This window comes from Ricinus communis, chromosome 8, assembly GCF_019578655.1.
Source record: "Ricinus communis isolate WT05 ecotype wild-type chromosome 8, ASM1957865v1, whole genome shotgun sequence".
NCBI classification, from domain to species: domain Eukaryota; kingdom Viridiplantae; phylum Streptophyta; class Magnoliopsida; order Malpighiales; family Euphorbiaceae; genus Ricinus; species Ricinus communis.
This window is the reverse complement of record NC_063263.1, coordinates 3,771,186-3,790,436: the sequence shown is the minus strand read 5'-3', so window position 1 is coordinate 3,790,436 and position 19,251 is coordinate 3,771,186. Positions and strand designations below refer to the sequence as shown.

The following is a 19,251-nucleotide window of genomic DNA, read 5'->3' as shown; positions in this document are numbered from 1 at the left end:
CTCATGGTCTACCTTTCATTGATCATCCTAATCAGCTGTGTGAAGGATGCATGTACGGAAAGCAATTCAGGCACAGTTTTCTGAAGGAATCATCTTCAAGAGCATCGAAGCCTCTTGAACTTGTCCACGCTGATATATATGGTCCAATTAATCCAACTTCTTTTAGTAAGAATAAATATTACTTACTGTTTATTGATGATTTCAGTTGCAAAACATGGGTTTATTTTTTGAAGCAGAAATCTGAATCTTTCGAAGTATTCAAGAAGTTCAAATTGTTGGTTGAAAAGGAGAGTGAATGTTCTTTAAAGGCATTGAGAACTGATAGAGGTGATGAATTCACTTTAAATCAATTCAATGATTTTTGTGAATCTCATGGCATCCAGAGATTGTTGACTGTGCCAAGATCACCTCAGCAGAATGGTGTTGTGGAGCGCAAGAATAGAACCATCCTTAACATGACTCGAAGCATGTTGAAAAGCAAACAAATGCCTAGAGAATTTTGGGCTAAAGCTGTGGCATGTGCTGTATATCTGTGTAACAGATGTCCTACAAGGAGTTTGCAGAACTCTACACCACAGAAAGCATGGAGTGGAAGAAAGCCAACTCTTTCTCATCTTAGAGTTTTTAGTTGTGTTGCTTATGTTCATGTTGCAAATGAAACCAAAATGAAGCTGGATGACAAAAGTGAAAAATTCATTTTTATTGAATATGATGCAAGGTCTAAAGGCTACAAGTTGTACAATCCAACAAGCAAGAAGATTATCCTGAGTCGAGATGTCAAGTTTGAGGAAGCTGATGGATGGAATTGGGAGAATCAATTAGAAAATTATAATTTTCTTCCAATTTTTGATGATTCAGATCAAGATGTTCAACATTCTATTTATGATGTACAGAACTTGACACCTCCAAGAACTCCAACAAGTATTCAAGGAGATTCAAGTCCTTCAAGTTCATTTGAAAGGCCTATAAAGATGAGAAATCTGTAGGACATATATGCTAACACTGATGAAGTTTCAGATTATGTTCATTATTATCTTTTTGCAGATATTGAACTAATGAATTTTGAAGAAGCGGTGAAAAAAGAAAAATGGAGAGTAGCCATGGATGACGAAATAAAATCAATTCAAAAGAATGACACTTGGGAATTAGCAAATCTTCCCCAAGGCAAGCAAGTTCTTGGTGTGAAATGGATTTATAAAATCAAGAAGAATGAAAAAGGAGATGTCGAGAAATACAAGGCTCGACTTGTTGCAAAAGGGTTCAGCCAAAAACATGGAATTGACTATGATGAAGTCTTTGCACCAGTCGCTCGATTGGAAACAATTCACTTAATCATTGCTTTGGCTGCACAAAAAAGATGGAGAATTTTCCAAATGGACGTAAAATCAGCGTTCTTGAATGGATACTTAGAAGAAGAAGTATATCTACAACAATCTTTCGGATATGTTGTTAGAGGGCAAGAAAACAAAGTTTTAAAACTAAAGAAAGCTTTGTATGGATTGAAGCAAGCACCAAGGGCATAGTACAATAGGATTGATGATTATTTCAAGAAGAAAGATTTTCCGAAATGTCCTCATGAATATTCTCTTTATGCTAAGAAGAAAGAGAATGGTGATATTCTTGTTGTGTGTTTGTATGTTGATGATTTGATCTTTATATGAAATAATTCAGCAATGATTGAAGAATTCAAAAAGGAGATAGCTACTAAATTTGAGATGACAGATATAGGGCTGATGTCTTATTATCTGGGAATCGAAGTGAAATAAACTGATGATGGCATTTTTGTTTCTCAAAAGAGCTATGCAAGAAAGATCTTAAAGGAGTTTGGCATGGAGCAATGTCATCCTGTCAGCACACTAGTTGAATATGGAGTAATGCTGTCAAGATATGATGATACTGAGAAGGTGAATCCAACTTTGTTTCGAAAACTTGTTGGAAACTTGAGATACTTTACTTGTACTAGACCTAGTATTCTTTATAGAGTAGGACTTATCAGTCGCTATATGGAGGCACCAACAAATTCGCACATGAAGGCTGGTAAAAGAATTTTGAGATATGTCAAAGGAACTTCAGATTATGGTTTGTTTTACTCACCTTCAAAAAGTTTCAGTCTAGTAGGCTATAGTGATAGTGATTGGGGAGATAATGTTGATGATCGAAAGACTACAACGGGTTTTGTGTTTTCTATTGGAGAGACTGCTTTTACATGGAGTTCAAAGAAGCAATCTATTATAACTCTTTCAACTTGTGAAGCTGAGTATGTTGCTAGTGCTGCTTGTGTTTGTCATGTGCCACATGGTTAAGAAAGGTGTTAAAGGTGCTATTGATTCCAAATGAAGAACTAATTGATATTTTTGTTGATAATAAATCGTCTATAGCATTGAGCAAGAATCATATTTTACATGATAGGAGCAAGCACATTGACACAAGATATCATTTCATCAGAGAAAGTATTCGTAAGAAGGAAGTAGAGCTGAAGTATGTCAAGTCACAAGATCAACTTGCTGATATTTTCACAAAGGCATTAAAGTTTGAAGATTTTGCCAGATTAAGAGCAAGACTCGGTTTGATCAGAAATTAAGTTTAAGGAGGAGTGTTGAAAAACTAAACTTAATTTAATAATCATTGAGTATAGTCTTTAATGTTTAAGTTATGAAGTTAAAAACCTATTAAATATATAAATTACATATATATTCATTAAGTGTGTAACTTATACATTAAGTGTAGGATGTTTAAGAGTTGTAGATTACCAAAAGACTTCTTAGCTACTAAGCTAATAAGTCTATATATATGTTCTTTGTAATTTCAATTCAATACAAGTGTGTTTATCCTTTCTTCTTCTTATTCTCTACAACATTTTTAGACTTCGGGTACTTAAAATCTTTTCATTCATCCATTTCTCAGTAATATCATTCTTTATACCAGACGAAAGAGTTTAGTTTTAATAACTTGAGTTTCTTTTAAATAGGATTCCTGCACAGGCCTTGATATCAAATGAACCTAGATGGATTAACTTCTCTAATAACTCGGATTTAAGTGTTGTTGGAGTGAGTAATAATTTCATTCCTTTCTAATAAGTTGAGGAGGAAGGAGACCATCAAATAGTTCAAATCTATATATGCGACTAAATACGAATTTTCATTCTGCTTACTTTAGCAGGGAACAGTTGGAACTAGGGCTTTGATACCAGTGCCTGGAGGACTATTAGAATTATTTGTTACTAAACAAGTAAATTAGTTTTCTTCTTATCTCTACTTGCCATTTGCATGACCAAACTAGAGTGGCATTGTTCTTTTTTTTTATTCTAAGAGAATGATTTTCTCATGATTGCTACAATATAAATTTGAAAAGTTATTAATTGCTTAATCATTTAATACTTTTACAGGTATCTGAAGATAAATATGTTATAGATTTTTTAATAACTCAATATAACATTTTAATAGAGCAAGAAGCCATGATAAATTCAACCAACATTAATACAAGTTTCGCTGATCATAACAATGAAGAAAAGGATAATTTCAATAATAATCAATTCCAGGAGGCACCAGTTGCTCCAGCAGCGGCAGCAGTTTTAGAGAATTTGAATCTTCCATACGATATCTTTGCTGATCGAATTCATCTTTGTAGTCCTCCAATGAACTTTTTGGAGCAATTCAATTACAGCAGTGATCAGGAAAACAAAACTAAAAGTAATGATCATATCTTCTTTCAAGGAGCTTTAGTAAATTCTTCGAATGGGCTCCAAAATCAAGCAGATGCAGCTGCATTGCACAAGACCATGATGATAAATACTAATTCAGAAAGCATGCACATGAAGTATATGGAATCCTCATCAACAAACAAAGAGGAGTAGGTTAACAATGACAAGGACTCAATTAAAATGGAAAATAGTCTTTGCTGATCGAATTCATCTTTGTAGTCCTCCAATGAACTTTTTGGAGCAATTCAATTACAGCAGTGATCAGGAAAACAAAACTAAAAGTAATGATCATATCTTCTTTCAAGGAGCTTGATAGAATTCTTCGAATGGGCTCCAAAATCAAGCGGAATCTTGTTGCATTGCACAAGACCATGATGATAAATACTAATTCAGAAAGCATGCACATGAAGTATATGGAATCCTCATCAACAAACAAAGAGGAGTAGGTTAACAATGACAAGGACTCAATTAAAATGGAAATTAGGAGATCGGATTCGATCTCTAATTGCGGTGATCAGATTGACGATGAGAATAGTATAAAGTATAGGAGAAGAACTGGAAGCGGTCCACCAGCCAAAAATATTGATGCAGAGAGAAGGAGAAGGAAAAGGTTTAATGGTAGGCTATATGATTTAAGGGCCTTGGTTCCCAAAATTTCAAATGTAAATATACATATTTATCATTTCTTGATGTACTACTTTTACATAAAAGTCTCTGTTAGAGTATTATATTTAATGTGTGCAAAATTTGTTTTTCTTGATTTCATCAGCTAAATAAGGCTTCCATACTTGGAGATGCAATTGAATTTGTGAAGGTGTTGCAGAAGCAAGCTAAAGAACTTAAAGATGAGCTTGAAGAGCACTAAGATGATGGTCAAGTTGCTAAAAATGGCATCCATAACAACATCCCACAAGAAATGTTGAATCAGAATGGTGGTATTGTTAATGGGTTTTTTGTGGGATCATCAGAAGTAATTAGTTGCTCCAAACTTAATCGTAAGCCAGAAACCAGTCATGACAAGGGACAGCAGATGGAGGTATTTTAACTGTAATAACATATGCTTTCTGTATGTGGAAATTAATTTGAGTTGATGAATTGAATTAATTGTATAGGTCCAAGTGGAAGTAGCTCAAATAGATGGAAATGAGTTCTTTGTAAAGGTATTTTATGAGCATAAGACAAGAGGATTTATGAAACTCATGGAGGCTTTGGATTGTCTCGGGTTAGAAGTTACAAATGCCAATGTAACTAGCTTTAGAGGCCTTGTCTCAAATGTTTTCAAAGTTGAGGTAATATCTTCAGCATTTTTAACCATTGGCTTGGAAGCTGATATAATTACTGAGGCAACTGCTAATATTTGTTTTAAAATATGGTTTTGATTCATAGAAGAAGGATAACAAAATGGTTCAAGCAAACTATGCAAGAGGGTCTTTGCTAGAGCTGACACGAGACCCGCTAAGAGGATGGCCGGAAATGGTAAAAGTTTCAGAAATTGGTAGTGCCATGGACTATCACCACCTCCACATGCATAATGGCCATATCACTTCCAAGCACCATCATATCCACCGCCTTCATCACTGAGCATAGTCATGGACAATTAACTTTAAGGCTGCAAAACCATCCCAAGCTGCAAGCTAGTTCAGAGGATCTATGCTTCGATTCTGCCCAAAAGGTAGTTTGCATTTACAATTTCATCCTTGTAATTTTTTATAAATAAACTTAATCCAATATTGAAGTCTGATATTAAAGGCGGGACTACACAGTGAACAGTTTTTTGAGGCTAATTAATGAGCAAAGTTGAAGGGCTAAACATTGCTCAATATGGGGATATGACCTGTCAAGTTAAAGGTTTTTAAGTTTAGTTTTTAATGGTGAAGGTTTCATGTCATTTAGTGTTTCGTATAATAAGTTATGACTATTTTAGTAACTAAAGGTCAGAGTTAAGAACAGCTGTTTTAGAATTAAATTTTGGGTACGAATTTTAAGGGTTTGTTTCAATGTTAATAGTCTATAAATTGAGGCAGCATTCTGTGAAGAATGTAAGAGAGATAGAAGAAAATAAAGTAAGAGATTTAATAGAAAGTATTATATTTTTTGTGTACTCTCTTCCTCCAATAAAAATACCCGGCTTTATCAAATTGGTATCAGAGCATCGAGATGAATTCTAGGAGTACATCATTGGGGCAGATTCCGCTGCCACGACTTACCAAGTCAAACTATGACAATTGGAATATTCAGATGAGTATGTTGCTTGGTGCTCAAGATGTGTCGGAATTAATAAAAAATAGCTATATAGAACCGGAAGCTACCGGTACCATATCAGCAAATCAGTTAAAGGCGTTAAAAAAAATGCATATAAAAGACAAGACTGCTCTTTATCTCTTGTTCCAAGTGGTGGATGAGTCGGGTTCTGAGAAGATTGTCGGTGCAACAATATCGAAGAAGGCATGGGATTCTTTGCAAACGGCGTTCAAAGGCGCTGACCGTGTTAAATAAGTACGACTTCAAACACTTCGAGGCGAATTGGAGGCCATGAAAATGAAGAAGTCAGAAGGAATATCCGACTACATCTCGCGTGTGCAAACAGTGGTGAATCAACTTAAACGCAATGGAGAAACCCTAATTGATGTAAGAGTTATGGAGAAGATTTTGCAGTCATTAACAGAAAATTTTGAGAATGTTGTTTGCGCGATTGAGGAGTCGAAGAATTTGGAAGAGATAACCATCGATGATCTCGCTGGTTCTCTTGAGGTGCATGAACAACGAAAGAAGAAAAAGAAACAAGAGTTGTTTGAGGATGCGCTACAAGCTAAGATGTCTATCAAAGACGAAAAGGTACTCTATACTCAAAACTTTTGCGGTAGAGGGCGCGGCCGTGCAGGTCGTGGCAATCGTCGCGGCGGTGGAGGTCGAGGTCAAGGTCGATACTATGAGGAAAAGGGGCAGTCAAGCCAACAAAATTGGTGAGGTAGAGGACGTGGTCGTGGAAGATGCAGCCGGTCAAATCACTCGAATGTCGAGTGTTATAAGTGTGGTAAGTATGGTCACTATGCTAAGGACTACAACTTTGACAAGTGTTACAATTGCAGCAAGGTCAGGCATTATGCAAAAGATTACTATTTTGAGAAGAAAGTAGAGGAGAACACCAACCTTATCACCAAGGATGAGATGAAAGATGGGGTTCTCTTGATGGCATACAACGATATCAATCCCGACAGCGACACGGTGTGGTATCTCGATACTGGAGCTAGCAACAATATGTGCGGGCACAAACACCTATTCAAACAGATGCGAGATGTTGAAGATGGACACGTATCGTTTGGTGATGCATCAAAGATTCAAGTTAAGGACCGAGGTAAAATCTATTTTTATCAAAAAGATGGTAAAGTAGGGTCAATTGAGGATGTCTATTATGTGCTTGACTTGAAGAGTAACATCCTTAGTATGGGACAACTCGTGGAGAAGGGTTACTCGGTTTTCATGAAAAATCGGGTACTACAATTAAAAAACAACCAAGGGCGCTCGGTAGTACAAGTCAAAATGGCAAAGAATCGCATGTACAAGCTCAACTTGCAAAACGTATGGGAAAAGTGTGTACAACTTGACATGGAGGACAAATTGGCGTTGTGGCATCTAAGATACGGTCACTTCCATTATGGTGGGCTAAAGGAGTTGGCCAAGAAGAACATGGTCCATAGATTACCAGACTTGGACTACACCACTAAGTTTTGTGAAGGATGTTTACTCGGCAAGCAAACAAGGACCTCATTTCTAGAAAAGGTAGAATACCGTGCGAAAAAAACTCTCAAGTTAATACACATCGACATATGCAGTCCGATCACACCTAAGTCATTTAGTGAGAAGATATAGTTTATCTCTTTTATTGATGATTACACAAGAAAAACGTGGGTGTATTTTTTGAAAGAAAAATCTGAGGCATTCAAGGTGTTCAAGAAATTCAAGGTGTTAGTTGAGAAGATGACCGGGTCTTATATCAAGGCTTTACGGTCAGATAGAGGTGGAGAGTACATATCAACCGTTTTCAGAAATTATTGCGAGGAATAACGGATCAAGAGATTCTTAATCGAACTCTACTCACCTCAACAAAATGGTGTGGCCGAGAGAAAGAATCAGACCATTCTCGACATGGTTCGGTCAATGTTGAGAAGCAAAGACATGCTAAAAAATTTCTCGGCAAAAGTAGTACAACATGCCGTGTATGTGCAAAATCGATGTCCACATGCGAGATTGGCAGACCAAACACCACAAGAAGCTTGGAGTGGACAGAAACCTACTATATCGTATTTCAAAGTATTCGGTAATGTAGCCTATGCGCAAATACCAAATCAAAGAACGACCAAACTAGATAATAAGAGCAAGAAGTACGTGTTTATCGGGTATGATGAGAAGACGAAAGCTTTCAGGCTATTCGACCCGATTGAAAAGAAGGTGGTTGTAAGTCGAGATGTGCCAGTGAATGAAGAAAGTGCATGGGACTGGAACAATCAAAAGGAGGTGGAGGTGATGCAAAATGAAGGAGAATCATCAACCGCTACACCGATAATAACACCAACAATCACTCAAACATCTAATGATGAAGAAGATCTGAGACAACCAAGGATGCGAAGCATGCAAGATTTATACGACTCGACAAGTGAGGTACATTTAATTTTTCTTTTGGGGGATGCCAAAACAATTATGTTTAAAGAAGCAGTATGAGATAAAGAATGGCAAGCCGCGATGGATGAAGAGATAAAGGCTATTGAAAGAAATAAAACTTAGGATTTGGTGGATTTATCGAAAGGATATCGGCCCATAGGAGTAAAATGGGTATATAAGAAAAAGATGAATGCCCAAGGCGAGATAGAAAGATACAAGGCACGGCTGGTTATAAAAGGCTATAGATAAAAAGCAGGGATCGACTATGATGAAGTCTTTGCCCCGGTTGCGAGAATGGAAACAATTCGACTTCTAATTGCTCAAGTAGCTTAATTCAAATGGAAAATTTTTTAAATGGATGTTAAGTCGCATTTTTGAATGGCGTGCTAGAAGAGGAGGTGTATGTGGAACAACCACCCGGGTACATCAAAGCTAGAAAGGAAAGTAAAGTATTGAAGTTGAGGAAGGCTCTATATGGATTGAAGTAAGCACCCCGAGCATGGAATACCCGTATCGATACCTACTTCAAGGAGAACGGGTTTACTCAATGCCCATACGAGCATGCACTATATGTGAAAAAGAATTAAAGTGATTTGCTTTTTGTCGCTCTTTATGTTGATGACCTCATATTTATGGGGAACAATGCTGAGATGATAGAGAAATTTAAAAGCGTGATGACTTAGGAATTCGAGATGACGGATTTGGGTTTGATGAAGTATTTCCTTGGTCTAGAGGTTAAACAAGGAAAGACGGGGATTTTTGTGTCACAAGAAGTATATGTAAAAGAAATTTTAAAGAGGAACAAAATGGCATATTGCAACTCGATATTGACATCGATGGGACTCAATATAAAACTCTCTAAGTTTGATGATGGAGAACGAGTAGATGCAACCAAATACCGAAGTCTAGTTGGAAGTCTCTGCTATCTCACATGCACAAGGCCGAACATTTCTTATAGCATTGGAGTAGTAAGTCGATTCATGGAGGAGCCGGTTCATGGAATTCGAGATGACAGATTTGGGTTTGATGAAGTATTTCCTTGGTCTAGAGGTTAGACAAGGAAAGATAGGGATTTTTGTGTCACAAGAAGTATATGTAAAAGAAATTTTAAAGAGGAACAAAATGGCAGATTGCAACTCGATATTGACATCGATGGAACTCAATATAAAACTTTCTAAGTTTGATGATGGAGAACGAGTAGATGCAACCAAATACCGAAGTCTAGTTGGAAGTCTCTGCTATTTCACATGCACAAGGCCGGACATTTCTTATAGCATTGGAGTAATAAGTCGGTTCATTCATGGAATTCGAGATGACAGATTTGGGTTTGATGAAGTATTTCCTTGGTCTAGAGGTTAGACAAAGAAAGACGGGGATTTTTATGTCACAAGAAGTATATGTAAAAGAAATTTTAAATGAGGAACAAAATGGCAGATTGCAACTCGATATTGACATCGATGGAACTCAATATAAAACTTTCTAAGTTTGATGATGGAGAACGAGTAGATGCAACCAAATACCGAAGTCTAGTTGGAAGTCTCTACTATCTCACATGCACAAGGCTGGACATTTCTTATAGCATTGGAGTAGTAAGTCGGTTCATGGAGGAGTCGGTCTACACACATTTAAAAGTAGTAAAGAGAATTTTACAGTATATTCGGGGAGCTGAATCCCTTAGGTTATTCTACTCCAAAACTAATGATTTCAAACTAGTAGGATATTCTGACAGCGATTAGTGCAGAGATATAGATGACCGAAAGAGCACATCAGGATATGTGTTCTATGTTGGGAACACAGCATTCACCTGGCTGTCGAAGAAGCAACCAATTGTGACACTCTCAACTTGCGAAGCTGAATATGTGGCAGCATCTTGGTGTGTGTGCCACGCAATTTGGTTAAGGAATTTTCTGAGTGAGATGGAGAATCCACAACATGAGGCAAGCGATATTCGAATCGATAATAAATCAGTGATCGAATTGGCGAAAAATCTAGTGAATCATGAAAGGAGCAAACACATCGACGTTCGTTTTCATTTTATCCGAGATCATGTGAAGGAAGGAAGCGTGAAAATGGTCCATGTCGCAAGTCATGATCAAGTTGCAGATATTTCACGAAACCGCTACCGAGAGTGCTATTCGAGAATTACAAGAGGATACTCGAGATGAAGGATAGAAGAGAATTAAGTTTAAGGAGGGATGTTGATAAATAAACTTAATCCGATATTGAAGTCCGACATTAAAGGCGGGACTGCATAATGAACAGTTTTTTGAGGCTAACTAATGAGCAAAGTTGAAGGGGCAAACGTTGCTCAATCTAGGGGTATGACCTGTCAAATTAAAGGACTTTAAGTCTAATTTTTAATGGTGAAGGTTTCATGTCATTTAGAGTTTTCTATAATAAGTTATGACTGCTTTAGTAACTGAAGGTCAGAGTTAAGAACAGTTGTTTTTGAATTAAATTTTGGGTAAGAATTTTAAGGGTCTGTTTCAATGTTAAGAGTCTATAAATTGAGGCAGCATTCTATGAAGAATGTAAGAGAGATAAAGAAAATAAAGAAAAAGATTTAATAGAAAGTATTGTGTTTTTTGTGTACTCTCTTCCTCCAATAAAAATACCCGGCTTTATCAGTAATCATAGGAAGCTATTTGTTATTGGATTTGTCTTATATATTAACCGTGCGTTAAGACAATAATGTTTTCAGACATGATGTAAAATTATAATATTATCTTGGGACATTTTTCAAATTAACCAGTATTGATCAATAACCATAATTTATAACCAAAATGATGTATATGTAATTATATTAATTCTAATAAAATATTTATTAGATTTTAAATATAAGTCACAATATGCAATTATATTATTTTCCAACAGTTAAACTCAAAAAATAACATTAAGTCCCACGTAAAGGAATAGATTCCAAGTGATACGTCCACATCATTTAAAATAAGCAAAGAGTTCAGGTCTTTCTTGACAAAATGAGCCTTGTTAGGCCACATCTACTAAAGAGAAAGTAAAAATTGATAGGCACAAAGAGAATAGCAAAACTAATAAAGGGTCAATACAATTAATCGGTCATAATTCAAGGTCTGATTTGTACTCTTTTGGCAAAAAAATTTAATCCATCAATGCTACAAATTGAATAAATTTAGAAATGCGAGAAGGTACAATAAAAAGGTCCACCTGTCAAAAGAAATAGAAAATGCAGGTGAGTGAGGTGGTGGGGGTTGTTCAGTTGGTGGGGATGAAGCAGAATTAGTATCAGGAACAGGAACAGGAACATGAATAGAAGTGGATGCTTTGACATCAATGTTAAACCTCATTCCTCTAAGGCAATGACTAACTACATTACAAATGAACCAACGCCATAAGCAGGAAGAGTACAATTGTGCAGTAAAGAAACTCATGTTATCTCCAAAGTATGGTGATGATACTCAACGCCATAAGCCCTTTTGCACTAGGTGAACTATGCAAGGGATTTTTTATGATCTTATTATTGATAGTGGGAATTAGAAAAATATAATAATTAAAGATGTTAGGAGGCTACAGTTAGCGACAAAAGTTCATCCTAACCCATACACTCTTTGGTGGATTAAAAGATTTGGCAATATTCGGGTGAGTGTACGTTGTAAGGTGTCATTGTCCATTGGCAAGTATAATGATGAGGTATATTATGATGTTGTAGATATCGATGATTGCCATATTTTGTTTAGGCGTCCTTGACAGTATGATGTGGATGCTAAACACTCAGGTAAGAGTAAAGTATATTAATTGAAAAATGATGGAATGAGGTATACATTGGTGCCTTTTATTAAGAAGAACCAACCCAAGGCTTTAAAAATAGAGGGAAGGAACTTTCTACCAATAGTACATGGTCCATCTTCTTTTATGGGCGAGTGTAAGACACCCAAGAAGTGCACTTGATGGTGGTAAAAGGAAAGGCAAAAAGTAGAGAATTAGTAGCATATCAAATTTTGGTAGAGGTGCAAACTTTGTTAGAGGAGTTTGATGATGTTATTCCCGAGGGTTTGTTTGCAAGGTTACCATTAATGCAGGACATACAACACCATATAGATTTGTTTCACATACTTCTCTTCCTAACCTACCTTATTATAGGATGATCCCTAAGAAGAACGAAATTTTGCTAAGGAAAAGGCATATTCATACTAGCATGAGCCCCTCTGCAGTTCCAGCTTTGTTGATGCCTAAGAAACATGGGAGTTCGTAAATGTATGTTGATAGTAGGGGACCAATAAAATTACCATTAGATATAGGTTCCATACTCCAAGGTTGGATGATATGTTTGATTAGCTAAATGGAGCTGTTGTGTTTAGTAAGATTGACTTGAAGAGCGACTATCATCAAATTAGAATTACTTGAGGAGTGGCTATCATCAAAGAAAAATCCGTCCAGGTAATGAATGGAAAATGACATTCAAGACAAGAGACGAGCTATATGAATGGTAAGTCATGCCTTTTAGGCTAACTAATGCTCCTAGTAATTTCATGTGGCTTATGAATCAAGTACTACAACATTTCTTAGGTAAATTTATAGTTGTTTATTTTGATGATATTTGATTTATAAAAAATTGATGGAGGAGCATATTAGCACCTTAAGGTGGCGTTTAAGGTGTTGAGGAAATTAAATTGTATGCGAATTTAAAAAAGTGTGTTTTTTATGAGGGATAGCTTAATGTTTCTTGGTTGTGAGGTGAGTATTGACAGGATTAAAGTAAATGAAGATAAAATGAAGGCTATTAGAGAATGGCTTACACCAAAGAATGTAAGCGATGTACGGCGCTTCCATGGGTTAGTAAAATTTTATAAGAAGTTTATTAAACATTTCAATAGCATTGTAGCACCTATTACTTAATGCTTGAAGAAAGGGAGGTCTCATTGGGGTGAGGAGTAAGAGAATAATTTTGCTTTAATCAAAGAGAAGTTGAGCACAACACATGTTTTAGCATTACCAAATTTTGAGAAGTTGTTTGAGGTAGAGTGTGATACTAGTGGAGTAGGTGTAAGGGCTATTTTATCCCAAAAGAAGAGGCTAGTAGCCTCCTTTAGTGAAAATTGTGAAGCTAGGCGCAAATGGCCTACTTATGATAAAGAATTTTATGTTGTTCCGAGGGCTTTGAAAACTTAGGAGCATTATCCTATAGCCAAAAAGTTTATTCTTTATACTGATCATCATACTTTAAAGTACTTAAGCACACAAAGCATATTATGAGTGATATGCATGCCAGGTGGTCAGCTTATATATAGAAATTCCCTTATAAATTCATTCATAAGTCAAGGCAGCAAAATAGGGTGGTAGACGCTTTGAGTCAATGAGTGGCCTTATTGAAAACCTTGAGTTTGGTGATAGTGGTTTTTGAGACATTAAAAGAATTATATACGGATGATGATGAATTCGAGCATATATGGGCTAGTTGTATGAATAAGCAACCATGTGATCATTCTTATATTGGTGATGGTTTTCTCATGAACAGTGGGCAACTTTGTCTTCCTTGCAACTCTCTTCGTGAGAAGGTCATTAAAGACTTGCATGGTGGTAGTTTACCCAATCATCTTGGAAGAGATAAAACTACTAAAGCTGTGAATGGAAGGTACTATTAGCCTAGATCGAGAAGGGATATGAATAATATTATGTCTAGATGTTATGTATATTAAAGGACGATGGGTTAGACAAAAATACTGGGTTGTACATGCTATTGCCTATTCCTAATGCTATATAAGAGAATCTTTCTATATACTTTATGTTGGGTTTACCACGAACTCAATGAGATATGAATTCTGTGTTTGTTGTAGTGGATAGGTTTTCCAAGATGACACATTTATTGCCATGTAAAGGATTATAAGTACATCTTAACAAACAAACTCTTCTTTAGAGAGGTTGTGAGGTTGCATGGGTGCCAAAGACCATTATTATATTTGATTGTGACATTAAATTCCTTAGTCACTTTTGGATGACTCTTTGGAGGCTATTTGAATCATCATTAAATTTTAGTATTATAGTACATCCACAAACATATAGGAAATTGGTGAGAAAATCAAAATATAGGTTAACTACCTATTGACTCCAAGTTCAAAAGACAAATTAACACTTTAACCGTTTGACATTGTACTTCAGCAAATAGTAGCTTATGTACTAAAAGGAGAAGATTTATCGAAAAAGAAAAACAAAATGGTTATGGAAAGGTCCCTATTCTTTGAGAATCATTTGCCAAAGTTCTTTTGGCTTGCTACAAATCATAATATTTGAAACCCGTAGGTAGACATAAGGCCACTAAAACCCGTAGCAAGCCTGATTAATCACTAACTCAATGAAATCATAATTTTATCTATTATAATATTTCATTACAAATCTCTAACCACTGAAATACTATATATTTAAATCAGTCCATCAGCACAATTAGGGAATACCCCCTCAATTGGTTTAACATGCCAAAACAAAGTAATAAGCTTTAGAATCACTACTACGAAGAATCTATGTTATGGAACAGCTTACACACCAAAGGATAAAATTGAGGAGATTGTCAATCCAATTATTCTGCCTCAAGGACCTATAACAAGATCACGAGTCAAGAAGATTCAACAAGCGTTAATTAGTCATCCACAAGATTTGGTGAATTTGGCTTGTAATGGGCTGCAAGGAATCCAAGGCTTAAAGACAAGATCAAATAAAGATATTTACAACTTAATTCAAGTTCAACTTCAAAATGGGCTTACTTAAGTTTGTTTTTAGTTTGTAGCTTTCTTAATTGAGTGGATATTAAATGTTTGTATTTTTATTATAATGGGCTGTTTAAACATGTCAATTTAGAAGCCTATTAGTTTTATTGCTTTAATAATGGGCTGTCCAAACTTGTTTATGTTAATGCCCATAAATTGAGTTTGTTTATTTTAGGCTATGAGTTTTTTAGGTCTTATAAAGACTATATAAAGGCCAAGAACGAATTTCACTTCAGATTTCGATGAATTACAACCAAAGGGCTGTTTGCTTTTGTCTTTGTGTTCTTGAGTTGAATACATGCTAAAGGAACATTCAAGTAGGCTAATCACCTTCTTATGGAGTGTTTCGAATCTGAAACTTAGAAAACAAGTTTTCTTTATTCTAGATCTTTGATTATCTTTTTAAGTAATATGAATTCTAGCCTTCTTAAGGGTTGAGATTGAATTGTTATTGGGGTTTTCAAGTTAATGTCGTGGGGGTCCATAATAATCAAAGGGGTTCTCAAGCTTATTCTTGGAGGTTCCGTATCATTTGGTATCAGAGCTTTGGCTCTAGATCAGGTTTTATCCTTAACAATTTTTTTGTTTTTGATTTTGAATTCTTGATTTTCTTTTGTTTCTCTAAGTCTATATCTTGTTGATCCTGTGTTTTTCTTATTTTCTCTTCATTTGAGTTATTATTGTCCCTTTGAATTCTGAATTTATTTGATTATTTTCAAATCAGGTTTGGTGTTTGTGGTTAAAAAATGAAAAAAATATCGTCCAAAAAAAAGGATAAAAAGCTTATTGTCTGGAAGAGAAAAAGAAATACAAATCTGAAAAAAAAAAAAGAAATACAGAAATCTGAAATTGTGGCTTTAGATCTTCCTAATCAGATTTGAACTATAGTTGTCTACATTTATTTTGTGTTTATTATAGTTATTAATCATTGATTAATTGCTTTTAGGTCTGTTTGGGTGTCTTCAAAAAAAAATTACCTTATGAATTTGTCATTTTCTTTTTCATATGTCTTTTGCTTCTGAATTTGCTTCTTTTGCTTCTCGTATTAAATTTCTTATTTTAGCCAATTTGCCTCAAACTTGTTTTGAAAATTTCAGATTTTGAGATCTGCACAAAACAAGCTATTTGATATTGTTCTAAAAGTGTGATTCACCTAAGAACATGGAAGAAATTAGTTAGAGTGGTGTGAAGAAAGCTGTGAGCATAATAAATTACGTGAGCAAAACATGAGTGACCAACCCTATCTTTTGAGTGTAAACATGTGAGGGAGTGTTGTGAGGTCCTTACATTATTTTTTATATATTTTCTAACCTTTTATTGCAGCAATGTCTGACCAAGGTGAAGGTAGAGAAGCTAGCCATGTTGATGCGGCTAGACTGCGTAAGGCTCAACAAACTGAATTTGCACGTTTATACCGCACTATGGAGAACGTGAGGGAAACATTAGAGCGTATGGATGTAAGGTTACAAGTTATTGAAAGAGCCACATCGGAGCACAATGAGAGGCAAAGAGGTGATAGAAATAAAACTAATAATTTGGATGATGAATACGAGTTTGAGGATGATAATGCAACTCTTGTTGGAGGAGTTATACCTAGAGGAGGAGGTAGAGGAGTCGTGGTGCTGGTAGAGGTAGATGAAGGATGTCTGATAATGCATTTTATGGAAGAAACCGTGGTGACGACGACTTTATAGATAGGAACTTGGGAAGCATTAAATTGAAAATTCCTAATTTTCGAGGTAAATCAGATCTGAAGGCTTATTTGCAATGGGAAAAGCAAGTTGAGCTTATCTTTGATTGCCATCAATTTAGTGAAGAAAAGAAAGCCAAGCTTGCCATTACTCAATTTTCAGATTATGCTATAGCTTGGTGGGACCAATTGGTGACTAATAGAAGAAGGAAATTGGAGTATCCAATTGAGACTTGGCATGATCTTAAATCTGTCATGAGAAAGATTTATGCCTATACGTTTTCATAGTGAACTTGTACAAAGACTTCAGGTTCTTAAACAAGGTAGTAGGAGTGTTGATGACTACTGCAAAGAGATGGAAATGATCATAACTAGAGCTAATATAGATGAAGATATGGAGACTATTTTGCATGTTTCTTGGCTGTTTGAACAAGGACATAGCAGATCGAGTTGATTTGCAGCCTTATGTGGAGTTAGAAGAGATGGTGCATATTGCCATCAAGGTGGAAAAATAACTCCAAGGAAGAGGAGCAACAAGGTATATTTCCAAACCTTATTCCAATCCTGGTTCTTCTTGGAAAAGGGATGGAAAGAGTGATTTTAAGGGTGGAAATAAGGTTGTTCATGATGGTGGAAGGGGAATGCAGATTTGGGTTCTAAAGATAAATCCAAAGTCGAAGAGTCTGAGATGAGAAATAGAGATTTTAAATATTGGAAGTGCCAAGGTGTAGGTCATATTAGCAAAAAGTGTCCTAATAAGAGGGCTATGACCTTGAGAAATGTTGAGATAGTGATTGATGAAGAAGAAGGAAACAATGAGAGTGATGATGGTGAGATGCCAGAATTGGAGGATTGTAGTGACGGGAGCATTGAGGAGCCAATTAGAGGTGATTTGCTGGTTACTAGGCATGCTCTTAACACTCAATTGAAGGAGGATAGTCATAAGTAGCAACGAGATAATTTATTTCATATAAGATGCCATGTTCAAGGTAAGGCTTGTAGTGTGATTGTAGATAGTGGGAGTTGCATCAATGTTGTAAGTACAGTCTTGGTTGATAGATTGGGCCTGTCTACTACACTACACCTATGACCATACAAACTTCAGTGGCTTAATGATTATGGTGAGGTTAAAGTAAATAGACAATCCACCATTTCATTTCTCATTGGTAATATCATGATGAAGTGTTGTGCGATGTGGTTCCAATGCATGCTGGAGATATTCTACTTGGTAGACCATGGCAATATGACCGAAGAGCTATGTATGATGGGTACCTCAATAGGTATTCATTTACAAAGGATAGGTGAAAGACCATTCTAACACCACTTTCCTCTAAAAAAGTGTATGAAGACCAATGTAAAATGGAAAGGATGAGAATTGAGGCTGTAAAGAAAGAAAAAGAGAGTGAAAATAAACAGAGTGCAAATAAAAAGAGTGAAAAGAAAGAGGGAAAAGAAAAAGGAACACAAATTCAGCCTATTGAAAAAAAAGAGAAAAGAATATGAGTTTGATAGCTAGGACAAGTGAGGTTAGACATGCTTTATACAACAATTAGCCTATATTTGTACTTTTGTGCAAAGGAGCTTATGGGGCCACTAATGATCATAACTCATCTTTGCCTAGTGTGTTTGTTGATCTTTTGCAAAAATTGAAGATTTGTTTCCAGAGGAGATGCCCAATAGTTTGCCACCAATTAGAGGCATAGAACACCAAATTGACTTCATTCCTGGACCTTCCATATCCAATAGACCAGCTTATAGAACTAATCCCAATGAGATAAAGATACAAGAAAAAGTGGAGGAGTTGCTAGCTAAGGGGTATGTGAGAGAAAGTCTTAGTTCTTGCTCGATTCCTGTCATTCTTATGCCAAAGAAGGAGGGAACATGGAGGATGTGTGTGGATTGTAGAGCCATCAATAAAATCACTGTAAAGTATTGTCATCCTATTCCTAGATTAGATGATATGCTTGATGAGTTATATGGTTCTTGATTATTCACTAAAATTGATTTGAAATATGGTTATTATCAAATTCGAATGAATATGGGTGATGAGTGGGAAACATCATTTAAGACTAAATATGGGTTGTATGAGTGGTTGTTATGCCATTTGGTCTTACTAATGCACCAAGCACATTCATAAGATTGATGAACCATGTGTTGCGTGAGTACTTGGGTAAATTTATCATTGTTTATTTTGATGATATTCTTATTTACTCCAAGTGCTTGGCTGATCATGTTATTCATGTACATGCTATATTAGACATTCTTAGGCGTGAAAAATTGTATGCTAACCTTAAGTAGTGTAGTTTTTGCATGGATAAGGTTAACTTTCTTGGCTTTGTGGTGTCTAGTCAAGGTATTGAGGTTGATGAGGAAAAGGTGAGGGCTATTAAAGATTGGCCGAGACCTAAGAATGCTAGTAAGGTGAGGAGCTTTCATGGCATTGCTGGTTTCTATAAGAGGTTCATTAG

At 35.8% G+C, this 19,251-nt stretch overlaps 1 pseudogene; it reads left to right on the top strand.

The window, feature by feature from the left end:
- The first annotated feature begins 2,790 nt into the window (after positions 1-2,790).
- Positions 2,791-5,281, top strand: LOC8283681 (annotated as a pseudogene).
- Positions 5,282-19,251: the final 13,970 nt, after the last annotated feature.